Here is a 14,166-nt window from a genome sequence, read left to right as displayed (position 1 = left end):
TATACCTGCAGGCTTATCAGCTTCCAGAGAGTTCAACAATCTCTCTACTTCATCAACATTAAATCTTATGAAATTCAAAAGCACAGTTTTTTCCCTTCATGAAACCATTTCTTATAAGCTCTTCTGAATTGTATGTAACAGCAGTGTCCATGTTTTCTCTGAGCTTGGAGGTCTTGTCAATAAAATAATCATTAAAATAATTCGCAATATGAAGAGGTTTAGTTAAATGCGCACCATCTAGTTCCACAAAGGAAGAAGTCTGAGCTGTTTTTTTACCCATGATTTCATTCAGAACTTTCCATATGTTTTTACTATCTTGACCACTTTCAGAAATTCTCTGTCGATAATAAGTTCTCTTTTTTTCTCTGTTCATTTTGCAGACCTGATTTCTTAATTTGCGATAATCTTTTATATCGTCATGTGCACTTGATAAGACTGCAACATTCTTGGCATCATTTTTCAAAATCATTAGTTTCTTTAATGAATCGTCTATCCACGGAGCACTTTTGGCTTTAACAGTAAATTTCATGAAAGGGGCATGTCTATTAGCAATAATCATAAAATAGTCCATGAAAAATTTTAAAGCAAGTTCAGCATCCTCAACATCACATACATTAGCCTAAGGAATGCCATTAAGTTCCCCAAAAAAAGCCTCTTGATCAAATTTCTTATAGGATCTAGTAAAAATTATTTTTGCATTAGCTTTAGGCAGCTTTGTTCTCCTAGAGACAGCAACAACATTATGGTCACTGAAACCCACTGGAATAGACACAGGTCTGGAGCACATATCTGGAGCGTTAGTATAAATATGATCAATGCATGTTGAAGATTCGACCTCATTGTGATTAACAGTGATTCTTGTCGGTTGAAATATTAATTGAGATAGTCCGCAGGTATTAGCTATAGACCAGAGCCGATTCTTCAGCGGGCAATTCTCAGATAGCCAATCAATATTCAGGTCACCTAGTAGGTACAATTCTCTAGTTTCCTCTGTAGCCCTATCCAACATGGCACATAAACAGTCCAAGTACTGTATTGTCGAGCTTGGAGCCCTATAACAGCAGCCAATCAAGATAGGCTTCAAGTGCAGCAGTTGCACTTGAAGCCATATAGCCTCACTGTCATGTAGGTTAAGGTCATGGCGTGTTTTTACTGGAAAGTGGTCACGTATAAAGATAGCCACCCCTCCACCAAACCTATTTCTATCCTTCCTATACACAAAAAAGCCATCCAAAGCCACGTCTGAATCATCAAATGAACAGTCCAAATGAGTCTCTGAAACAGCCAAAACATCAATCTTATTAGACTGCAAAAAGAGGGCGAGTTCATACGTTTTATTTCTAAGGCTACAGGTGTTAATGTGTGCAAATACTAAGCTTTTAGGTAATTTGTTAATAGACATGTTCAGATGATTTTGTGGAACAGGCAACTATAATCAGTAGGTACATATAATCTACCTTTATAAACTGCTTGGTCCGTCAGTGGGCTTGTCTTTGTCTTTTCTTTGGAAGGCTGGGCGGACAATTAATTTATCATATTGCAGAAACGCAACATCTCCGCGCTCCCGTGCGGCTTTCAGCTCTGGTAAAAGCTCCTTGCGTTTTTGGTGAACTGCTTCCGGATAGTCTTCGTTGATGAACACATTTGATCCTTTTAGGTTCTTTGCTCTATCCATGACAGCAATTTTGTCCTTGAATTTAAGGAACTTGGTGACAATCGGTCTGGATCTAGTAGTGTCCTTCTGTGCGCCAGGCCGTCCGGTTCTGTGAGCATGTTCCAACTCGATCCCCGAGATCTGAGAGGAGTTTATGTACTTTTGTCTCAGTTTCTGCCCAGCTCTCATTTCCCGACTCGTGTACTCCATCAATCACTATGTTGTTTTTTCGCGATTGTCCCTCTAAGTAGTCCATCTTGCCCAGTAAAGAGAGGATGTTTTGACTGATAGTTGTGACATCAGATCTCAGTTCTGAGCGCTCTCTGGCAGATTCTTTTTCCTCAGCCCGTAGTTCATCAACATCTTTTTGTGTATAATGAAGGCTTTCGCGTAATCCACTTACTTCTTTCGTAATTTCATCCAATCTCTTGTTGTTTGTTTCAATCGTTATCTTTAAAAAGTTTTGATAGTTCCGCTCCTGTTGGTCCAACAGATCTTTATAAAACAATTTCTGTTGTTCCATAAGGTCACGGACTTGAGATAGAGAAACATAGTCCTCCTCTCCTCTACCTTTCGGTGCCATTGTAGACAACACGTCAGGGTGGAGCGTTCACAAGCGAAGTTCTTTCAAAATCAAAAATAAGAGATAAGAGATACTACTACTTTCCAATCACCTTTTGTTTACTAAACATACACTTTCATGGAGTCAGTAGACCCCAAAAAATACATTTAAGAGATGTAGGTAATAATAGGTGACTGTGAGCCGGGTACAGGCGCTGCCAGATGACGCTCCTTTCAGGGGCCGTGGTAGTGGAGTTTAGCCAGAAAAATTGAGCGTCATGCGGCAATGGCAGTTTAGTTTAGGCACCAAAACCACTGGTTAAGTTTAGGAAAAAGATTGTGGTTTGGATTAAAACATTCCTGAGGAACTAAAGTTTCCTGGGTGAAAGTATTTTGTTTTCGCCGTGAATTGAACTCTGCTCCCAGGCTTGAGAGCTCTGTGTTTCAAGTTATTATGTTGTATGTTATATTTCATTCTGAGATTATTTTCATAAATACGTGTTTTGGCATGGCTGGCCGAGGGGCATCCATGGTATTGGAAGGGGGATTTAATTAAAGTTAAATTAAATTAAAGTTTTGTTTTGTTGTGCATGATCAAGAAACATTCCCCCCCCCCTTTTTCCTTTTCTCCGCACCCTGGTTATTATCATACTGTTTATGTGATGTGTCTGTGTTTTTATACTTGTGCTCCTGCTCTTGGAAGCTCTCTGCAGCGCTGTTGATTGGAAAATGCAGCTGCCAGTATACAATAACAATAATAATTTTTTATTTCATGAATCGTCCCCGAATTCCCCAATTTGTAGGATATTACTACAGATATCTGGCTCTTACGTGGTCTCCTTTTGTTATTTATTGTTCTTGCATTGCCAGACATTTCACCTCAGCGCTGTGTTAGCTCTGGAGAAAGCCGGCGAACTCAAACCAGCTGTGAAATGGTTTAATTCAGTGATCTTCAACTGGGGTTCCGCGACCCCTAGGGGGTACGTGGTGGTCCTGCAGGGGGTCCCCCAAAATTATTATTTGATTTAAAATTGTCATAAAAATAATTTATGTGGGAGTTTTTTTTTGGTGGGGGAGAAAAATATTACATAAGACAATACTTAAAGCATGAATAGGCAATAATAAGTTAGCCTATTTAAAAAAATAACACAAAATGATTCCCATGATACAATGGGCCATTAGGATACCACCTTTAAAAAGAAGAAGAAGAAGACAAATAAAAAGCTGGAAAGCAAATAATAGACTTGACTACTAAGTTAGGTTGTTATAATAATGGATCGCTTTGTAACAATAACACCTCGAGCACTGAACACGACCGCTGACGTTACTCTGTCCACCTCGTCCGAGGCCACAGGTGATGGGAGTGTCACGGCTCCACCTGCTCCAGAGGCTCCCGCCCCAGCGAGGGAGGGTAAACATGAGAGAGAGAAGTCCCGAAAATATTCCGAAGCCTACCTTAAGTTTGGATTTACCTTCAAAGAAAGCGAAGGAATTGAAATGCCGATGTGTGTTATTTGTGCAGCAACACTCTCAAATGAAGGCATGAAGCCATCAAAGCTGCAACGACACTTGGAGACTAATCATGGCCACCTGAAAGCTAAACCGCTGGATTCCTTCAGGCTCGTCTGCAGCCTCTCCAAGGCCAACAGACAATGATGAGGAAGTCAGCGAAAGTTGGAGAGCTTGCTTAGAAAAGCCCATCAAGTTGCAATTTGCATCGCTCAATGTAAAAAAACATATACAATTACGCAATATTTCATATTGCCCACAGCGACTGATATGTGCAAGACCATTTTTGGGAACGATGAATATGCAAAAGAACTGATGACTATCCCGTTGTCAGACTCAACGATTGCTCGGCGAGTTTGCGAAATGGCATCTGATGTGAGGGAGCAGTTAATTGAGAAGCTGAAATCGGTGGAAGCCTTTTCATTATAGTTGTATATATATATACATATATATATATATATATATAGTTGTGTGTGATGTACTTGTTTATGTGCATATAGAGCGGGAAAGTGAGATCTGATCACAAGTGGTCACTCAGGACGCATGTGATGACACAACCAGGTTGGAACGGGGCCTGTATGTGTATGTCTGAAACTCCCTCAGATGGCAGGACTGAGGGGGTTGCAACATTTTCTTAGGTAATGAATCTGCTCAGTACAAAGTAAAAAAAACAGAGATTAAACTAATTCCGTCCCACATGCTTTGAATGAATTTCTCTTCTGTTCTTTATGATACCACAATGATGAATGATATAGGTTTTGAGGGGTCTGCAACAGTCATTATTTCACCATAAAACTTGTTTTATCTGCTTTCAGAGGTCAGTCAGACATTAGCCTGTAGATAAACACCACCTGGAGAAACACAAAGTAAATAGCACATCCTCTACTATACCATTCCACAGCAGATAAAGTATTCCCATCAACTGCCAGCAGAACAAGACAACCTGCATAAATAATCCTCATGCACCCGAGAATCACCATTCATCATGTTCGACATGTGTCTGTTGCTTAGGTACAAGCTTAAACTAGCATAAGGGAAGGGGTTATGTCCATGCTAAATGATTAGCCAGATATCCAAGTGGGCCATAGGATAGCATGGTCATCCCTTGAGCCTGCCAGTAGATAAACCGGTAAAGACATGCTGTAGCTGTTGTGTTCTGTGGCTGCATTATAAAAGGATACAATCAGGGGAGATGGGATATCATTATTTGTGAAGTATTGGTCTTGCGGAGAAAAATAATTTCACATGAGTATGTCATGTTTATTCATATGTATGAATGTTGTTGTTTTTCTATTACAATCGACCTTTCCCGACAGAAAACTGCACTAAAAGAATGTGGACACCACATCATTTCAGCCATATATGCACACACCCTTTTTTCTTTTTTTTAAGATTTTTTGGGGGCATTTTTAGGCCTTTATTGACAGGACAACTTAAGGGGGAGAGAGAGGGGGGATGACATGCAGCAATCAAACCCACGAATGCTGCAGTAAGGACTGGGCCTTGGTACATGGGGCACACGCTCAAACAGGTGAGCAACCCAGAGGCCCCTGAACACAGCATTGTGACACCATTGACATTAAGCTGCAGCTATAACAGCCTCTACTCTAATTTGTTTGGAATTTTTCTAATATTCATTGGGAAACAACAGCTTCTACCGTACAAATGTGTTATCCCCAATAAATTGAAAGAATGACATGTAAAACTGAAGAAGAAACTATTATACATTGGTTCTGGGAGTGTCGGTATACTGTGGAGTTCTGGAAGAAAATTGAAAACTATTTCAACATTCAAAAGAATCATGTAATGAAATTGGAAGCAAAAGATGTAATTCTATATTCTGATAACAAAAACAAAACAATACATCGGAATGAAACGAAGATTTCATATCCATGAAGCTAATTTTCAAAATCTCAGCCAGCTTTTAATCACATCAGAATTGTATTTCAGAATAATTTTGAGTCAAAGTATTTATATAGTTGATGTACTACAAGGTTTTTCAAGGAAACGTGATTATATAGCCTACCGTTCAATTCACATTTTCTTTGTATTGTATTTTTTTATTGGTTATTTTTTACCTTCTTCTTTCATTGTGTATTCAAGTGCCATTGTTAATTTTTTTTCTCACTTTTTATTATTTATTTTATTTTTTATTTTTTTATGTCATTATGTAAATTTGTAAAACTCATTGGATGAAATGAATTACTTATTTATATTTTTCTAAGTACGATGCCAAATTGTTCAAACATTGTTTGTATCACATGATATTTGTGAAAACATGCAAATAAAGTTAGTTTTTAGTTAGTTTTTTTTTTTTTTTTATAAAATCAGCCTTGACTCTTCTGGTTTCAGGCTTTCCAATATGTGGAATCTACCTCGCTCCCATTCAGACACAAGAGCGTCAGCGAGGTCCAACACTGATTGGCTTCCAGGTCATCCCAAAGCTGTTGGATGGGGTTGAAGTCAGTCAATTTCTTCCACACCAAACTGGAAAATAATTTCTTTTTTGACTTGGCTTATGTGCTGTTGCCACAAAGTTGGATGCACAAATTTCCCTAAAATAGAAGTGTATGCTGTAGCATTACGTTTTCCTTCAATTAGATCCCACTTCTGCAGATATCTTCAACCATTACAACATATGTTTGTGTTATGGCTACAAACACAGTCCAACCCTGTTTACTAGAAATTATGTTTACATATTACAAAATTGCTTTCCCAGTTACATGGTGATGGCAAACACAAACACTGAATGGATCATGTTCAGAGGCAACGCTTCTTTTGAGTTAATAAAGCGCTGCATTTATCTACTGCACCAGTTGCAGTACATGGTGGACGTGCAGTCATGGGTGTGTGCGAAGCAGCAAGGAGAAGGACCCAAATGCAGACCACCAGGAACAGTTCAGTGATTTTAATGGTACAAAGGCTTACAGGCAGAGACAGCAAGTCCATACAGACGGGACTGACAATTCACAGGTTAACAGGAATGGGTCAGGTGAAAGGTACAAGCAGGCAGCTACAGATTCAGGTTCAGGTTTCAGAGGCTGGAAAGCACTGACCTGATGCGCCACATGGTTTGTTGATCCGGCAATTCTCGCGTGATCTCAGGACCGCCATCACCACCCACCTGGACAAAAATCAACAAAAGATGACACAGTAACTACAATATTCAAAACCATTCAACAAAATAGTAACAAAATAGACAATAACCCATAAACCAAATAAACCTATGTATAAATGACAACACCATAAGCCCAGCATACCGTCTCTGCCCAGCACAAAGCTTCTTAGGAGCCCTACAGAAAGTTCAGGCACTTTCCCCATTTTCTAGTATAGACATCTAATCTGGCAAACCGTTTATATGACATTTATTCAAACGCCGCCATCCTAGCCATCTCATAAGCCCACTCCTGGATTGAAGGCAGCCCTTCATTCTTCCATCCTCTTAAAATAATAAATAAATAAATAATAAAGAGTATAACAATTAAAATAATCTGTCTGGCTATCATTAAACTAGTCTGGACCCAGCTTCTTATGTGCTTATCCATCCCGCTTAGGATTGACCCATCACCCAGAACAAATCATCTTAGGCTGAATGGAACCTGGGTCCCTGCAATCTGACTTAGGTTATCATGTATCACAGTCCAAACTTCCTGGACCTTATCACAGGACGGGCTGGGTATATCTTTAAAAAATAAAAAAAAAGTAGCAAATACCAGTACCCGTTAAGTCATGGGTCTTCAACGTTTTTTAGGCCAGGGACCCCTCAGCTGAAAGAGATACTGAGTAGGGACCCCCTACTGCATATGCATATTGTATACTATTGAGTTGCATATTAAACTGGGCCAAATAGATGAAAATAAATTGTTATTATTTATACATCACGTTTTAACATTAAACATACCATACATGTACTTTCATGGTTGAATGCACTTTATGGAAGTCGCTTTGGATAAAAGCATCAGCTAAATGTAATGTAATACATGTGGAAGGCACAGTTGATCCCTAAGCTTAACTGTATGGCTACCATAGTGGTCACCTTACCTTTAGTACGCTTATCTTCAATGTGTAATTTATTTATTTATTTTTTCACAAATGGGCCAGTTTATCTTTGCTATTAATTGTTGTTTCAGACATGATATTTTATAAAAATAAAAAGAACTTTCAAAAAGATTTTTTTAACACAATGTGGTGGCCACCCTGCACTAACTCTGAGGACCCCCTAGGGGTCACGGACCCCCTGTTGAAGATCTCTGCGTTAAGTGATGCAGATACCATTAGAGTAATTAATTTGATAAATTTTTCTACTTCATTCGATTCCCATCATGTGAGCATCTGGATCTGGATAAAAAAAAGGATCAAATTATCGTTTGACTGTAGAAGTTTGGATACTCCTTGGTACTGGGTGATTTGCCTGATACCTTAAAGCTATTGAGTACCGATACCCAGCCCTATTGAAAAGAGAATGAGAACCAGGTGAGCAGGTGGATGTGGGAGTACATAAAAGTAGGCTGCTCTTTAAATATGTTTTGCCCTACACTTTGGTGTATATTTTCCACTATACTTCATTCTGTTTAATTTCATTCCAGTCTGCCTGGCCCTGAGTTATTTTCCTTCATGAAAATGAAAATAATTGTGTTATCTCTGGCCCCGCTGATGCTCAGAAGGAGTCAGTGAGATCACACATCTTATCCAGCTATCTACGTCTTGTATGGCCATCTCCTGTCAATCCTGACTCACTGTATAATATATCCAAACCAAATCAAAGAGCCATCAGCACATACACTCCATAACACACAAACTCCTCCTCCTGCAGCAGAACCAGTAGGACCTTGTCTAGTCTTTCAACACTAGGCACAGGGTTTGTTTAGACTGTCTTTGTATCCAGGTGTTTTCTCCATTCACAGTGGATGCTGACTAAGAGAGTCCATGCCCCTTTAGCTGGGGGCTTTGGGGCCTCCTCCCTCCCTGAAGCAGCGGTGAGGCTGGGGAAGCCATCTGCCGGGCCCCTCTGAAGGAGGATGCTGAGGCTTGCACCATCTGCTACAGTACTAAGACCAGCAGTCTTACTGGCCGCACTGATCACATCCTGTTGGTTAAGGTCATTAAAGTGGATCCGACATCCTGCAGAATCCCCCTCAGTGACTGACCCTGCATGGTAAAACTCAAGTGCCGGCTCATCGTGACACAACAGACATAGCTGCGTATCCTCTGTATTTACAGCGCTGTGTTTTACCCGAGTTATACCTGTCCACTGCGTCCATCAGTGTGGCAGTCTGTGGTGCTTGAGGACAACCTGGATAATATTTTAATGTCTTAATCAGAAGGAAGAGCTGTGCTGATTGAGCTTTTCCCAAAATGTCAGAAATATAGAGGAATCGTATCTAATTTGAGGATGCACATCTGTTTCTGCCTTTGCCTTTAAGAAAGATTACCTTTCTCCTTGCGAGCTACAACGCAGAGATCTTTGTATAGATCACACCCGCTCCACTGACAGCAAATGGAAAAAAAGAAATATGAAATGTTTGAAGATTTACAATCAGAGGCACTAAAACACATGCTGCAAGAAGGAAGTTACACTGCATCTCTGAACTGACTTTGTTTCACAACGATCATCTCTCATCCCGTTTGCTGTTCAGCTCTCTACTTCAGGCTGCGGCCGACAGTAACATCACACATGGCGGGTCATTTGTTCCTGAAAGTCTTTATTGATATGGGGACAATGGCATGGCTGATAGCTAGCTATTCATGTTGTTAAACATACTGTCACATTATATTTACTGATTGTTAACTGTACACAATGTTTTTGACTTTGAATCTTGTTAGCATAGTGTTAGCTTTTTGGCTCATAGCTGTCTGAGCTGAAGGGTTCTATGAGCTGAGCGGACTAGAAATATCTCCCATTAAGTGTAGCAAGTCGTATCTAAGATCTGTCCTATTTCCTGGAGGAGTGAACAACATTTGCATTGCATAAGAACCTTATGGGATGGGAATGATTGTTCCAGGTATTAGTCAAACCCTCAGGTGTAACCAGGAAGATGGAGTTATTGTTTGAAAAAACTTTAGATTTTTATTCTAAAATGCATTAAAATATGAATGAATTGTCTTAAAAATGTTATTTGGCAAGTGGCCATGGTATAAGGTTAATGCCCTTCAAGGTGTCCATTGTCAGGAATTATTGGACTTCGGCGGAGGCTGCGCGTTGGACGGTTCTGGCCTCCTCCGTCGTCCATTAATTCCTGACAATGGACACCTCGTCGGCCATTAACCCTTACATGAGGCACAGCTACTGTACAGTTACTTGTGTCCAATGATAGAGGAAGTATTCAGATCCTTTACTAAAGTAAAATTACTAATACCACACTGTAAAAATACTGTTACTGTTATAATTGTTACAAGTAAAAGTATTGCATTGAAAATGTTACTTAAGTAAAAGTATCTTCAGGAAAATGTAGTTAAAGTATTAAAAGTAAAAGCAAAAAGGTGTAGTCTACGTGATACGCAGGTATACGCCGTATACCTACTAGGAAAGCTCCAGGATTTCTGTATACCCAATTAAAAATGTGCAGTGATACACACCAACATACTTTTGTAATATAAATACGGGTCGAGTAATGTGACAGCAAACTGAACAACGCTGCAGAACATGCCAAGAGACTTTTCTCATCTTTTTATCAACCCCCATCTCACTGGGTGCACTGCGTAGTGTGTGCATAGTGAGACAGACTGACGGTAAAAATAAATACATATTTATATGTATGTGGTACAGAATAGCCACTACAATAAATTAGACTACACCACTGAGTAAAAGTATTCAATGCAGAAAAATCCTCCCATTGTAGTGTGTGTAAAGGACCAACCAGTTGTGTGTTTAATGGTCTGATCATCTCAGCTGGACTTGTAGTCCGTTATATTGTTGGCTAGTTTACTTTAGAATAAAACATCAGATTTTATAAACTACATGTGTTTTGCGTGCAGGAATCTTAATGTGTAAAGTAACTAGTAACTAAAGCTGTCAGATGAATGTAGTGGAGTAACTAAAGTAACTAGTAACTAAAGCTGTCAGATGAATGTAGTGGAGTAACTAAAGTAACTAGTAACTAAAGCTGTCAGATGAATGTAGTGGAGTAACTAAAGTAACTAGTAACTAAAGCTGGAAAGATGAATGTAGTGGAGTAAAAAGTACAATATTTCTCTCTGAAATGTAGCAGAGTAGAAGTAGAAAGTGGCATGAAAAGAAAAGACTCAAGTAAAGTACAAGTACCTCAACATTTGGACTGAAGTACAGTACTGGAGTACATGTAAATGTGTCCTCATTGCTTTTATCATACAGCATTTTGTGACTTCTATTTTGAGACGACACAATGGAAATAAAATCAATGTTTGGTTTCTTCATTAAGGTCACCACCGTCAACACAGTCTCACGGCAGTTTGTGTAGTTGTCACGTTATTTTTAATCTATTGATTCATGTACAACAACACGTTTATCTCGTTTTTTTTTGTGGTGGCCAGCACGAAATGGGAACCATCTATTCAGAGGTTAGGTTTCAGGAAAAAACAACGGGGAAAGGACGCCTCACACGCCGGGAGACGGCTGCTGGGGACGCGCGACAATAACGGGACGGTTGTGATTAGGAAAACAACGGGGAAACAAAACGCCACATGTGGGACGTGATCCCCGGTCTCCCAGGTGAAAGTCCTGTGTTGTTTGACCCATCCACCACCACGCCTGACCTCCCTATGCGGATTTTCGGCTTTTCATACTATTCCCTACTATATTTGTGCTGTGATCAAGAAATATGCTTCCCATTGAAATACATTACTTTACATTTTCGTGCTGGCCACCACGAAAAAAACGAGAAAAACGTCCCCATGAACACAAATCAATACATTAAATAATGTGACTATTTCATGAACTGCCGTGAGACTGGGTTGCATTTTTACAGCTAATTGTCCATGGAGTTTTTTTTTTAATTTAAAATGGTTTTATTTACCACTTTTATGTTTCAGTAACTTTACCTTAAAGATAAAAAGACCCTACCCTATTTTCCTATGTTTTTGTGTCTTAGTGACTGATAGGAACAACAATCTTTGACATTGGTCCAGTATTAATGGTCCATTATGGAAAGTATTTCTAAGGAGATCGACCTTTCTGTTAAAGAGTAAGATCCTTTTGTTAAACATAAAAAATATTCGCTAAACCCACCAGACTCCATGTAAATAAACAGCATCGTAAAACACACTTCATTCAAAGTCGACAGAAACAAAAAAAAACTATGAAAAGCCGTTTTGGGTCGTCTTTCCACTTTTCCAACCATCACAACTCTAGTTTTGGTTGAAATAAACACATAGTTTACCGATTTACATGTGAAAATATGTTGGCTCTATGCACGCTAAAAGTATTGTTTTTTAAATGGAGTCTGGTGGTTTTAGCGCTAGCGACTTCAGAGCTGTTTCTGGTTAAACAAAAAGGTCTCAAAGAGGTTTTAAAAAGGCCTACTTCTGTAGGGATCCTTTCCATAATGTTGTCAGATACTTAGAATAATAATCTGAGTATGTCAGCGGCAACAACAGAACTTTTAGTGGACCAAATTGACGATGCACATTTGCCCCATAGGGGTACATTGCAGCCCAGTCTGTGGCTGCTGGTTACAGTGTTCACGCTTAATACTGGACCAATTTCAAACATTATTGTTCCTATCAGACACTTGCACACAAACACAAACAAAACAAAAAAGACGGCAGTTACCCTTTAATACCATTGCCATTACCATTGACCATTATTATATAATATGATGAGTTTTTATTTGACAAATGCTTGGTTTCAGTGATACAGCTATTTCTTCTCCTACACCAATGCATTGTTTTCTGGTATCACACAGTTAAAAGGACAGTTAACCCCAAAATCAATACTACGCATGTATCTTCTACCTCTAGTGTAATTTATTAGGGATGGGAAGATTCACTGAATTACATGGACATAAAGTGCACAGTGCGGGTGCCCCGATTAAAGAAATGCACAGGATATAATTTGGGATGTCTCGCCATCGTTTCTAACATTTTTGCATTGGGGAAATCCAATTTATTATATTATTTTTAGTGGAGAGCCTATGCCTTTACTATTTAGAGATGTGACCAATTATTTAATATTAAGATTGATTCCTCCTCTCTTAATTACTTAACTGTGTCGGGTGTGCTCTCTCATCTCCGCTGCTGTAGCCAATTGCGCTGCTGCGAAGGCCGATGCGTGTCTGGCCTTGTCACGTTAGAGATTCATGGAGGAGAAAGAGCTACACATGCCACAAAATTCCTACAAATCATCGACAGCTTCCCTTTACCTGGCACTCTGCCATTTCTCCTCTAATCTTCCAGCTATAACTTGTGTCACTCAGGGCTGACCTTCAGACCGCCCCACGTGCCCCCACACACACACACACACACACACACACACACACACACACATCCTTTGCTCCTGACAGATAAGAGTCATCATTTCTATGGCCACAAGAGGGCTTTGTCATTTGACTGTAAATATATGTTATTTTGGGGCATTGGCTTAAATGACTGATGCTCTCCTTTTTCTTAAAAGATAAGTCTCCACAGGCAGATGACACGACTGTCCACTGTCTCCAACACACTTTCCGTTGCAAATGAACCTCTCTCCAGTTCACTTACAGCCTTTTTTACTGCAGATCCAATCCAACAATGAAGCTATTGTATATCTACAGTGGAAGATAAAATATCCTAAAATCAGAAACACATGCTGTATTTTGCTTCTTAACCTTGGGCATTTTGTCACCAGTTGATTTACTCTGAAAGCAGTCATTATTTGGCTATTTTATTATTATCATCTCCTGGAATACACTACCTCAAATCACCAAATGCTATATTAATTTTACTTTGGATCCTCTCACACTGGCAGTTATTATTCTTATTCTGCCCAGTTTCCAAACAGGCATCCTTAGCCACTGATTTACTCTCTCTGTTTTACAACAGCAAGGTTATTTCTGACACTGCAGTATGCCAAATCAAAACAGAAATAATCTTAGAGCCAAATACTTTATTGGTGGGATGAAGTTTCCAGCAGGATCTTTTCCATGTTTTTAAAGGAATACGCCACCGTTTGTTGAAATAGGGTTATTCAACGTCTCCTCTATATTTATATAGGTGGGCAAATGCATTTTTGTCTCAGTGCATGCATTGTCTTAGTCCGGCAGCACCGCCACTAGCTTAGCTTAGCATAGTGAATGGAATCCTATGTTGCCGGTTAGCATGTCGTGAGTAAAATTGAGCCAACAACAACAAAAAAACAAAACCTAATTACTTCTTGTGGCCTGCGTATTCACAACGAGTACAAATAGCAATGCAGATTAAGACTAGACCATTTCCTAGGCAGATATTGAACTGGGACTCTATGGGGTGGAAGTACAGCCGAAGCACTGCTA

This window comes from Sander vitreus, chromosome 17 (genome assembly GCF_031162955.1).
Source record: "Sander vitreus isolate 19-12246 chromosome 17, sanVit1, whole genome shotgun sequence".
NCBI lineage: Eukaryota > Metazoa > Chordata > Actinopteri > Perciformes > Percidae > Sander > Sander vitreus.
This window is presented reverse-complemented; position numbering follows the sequence as displayed.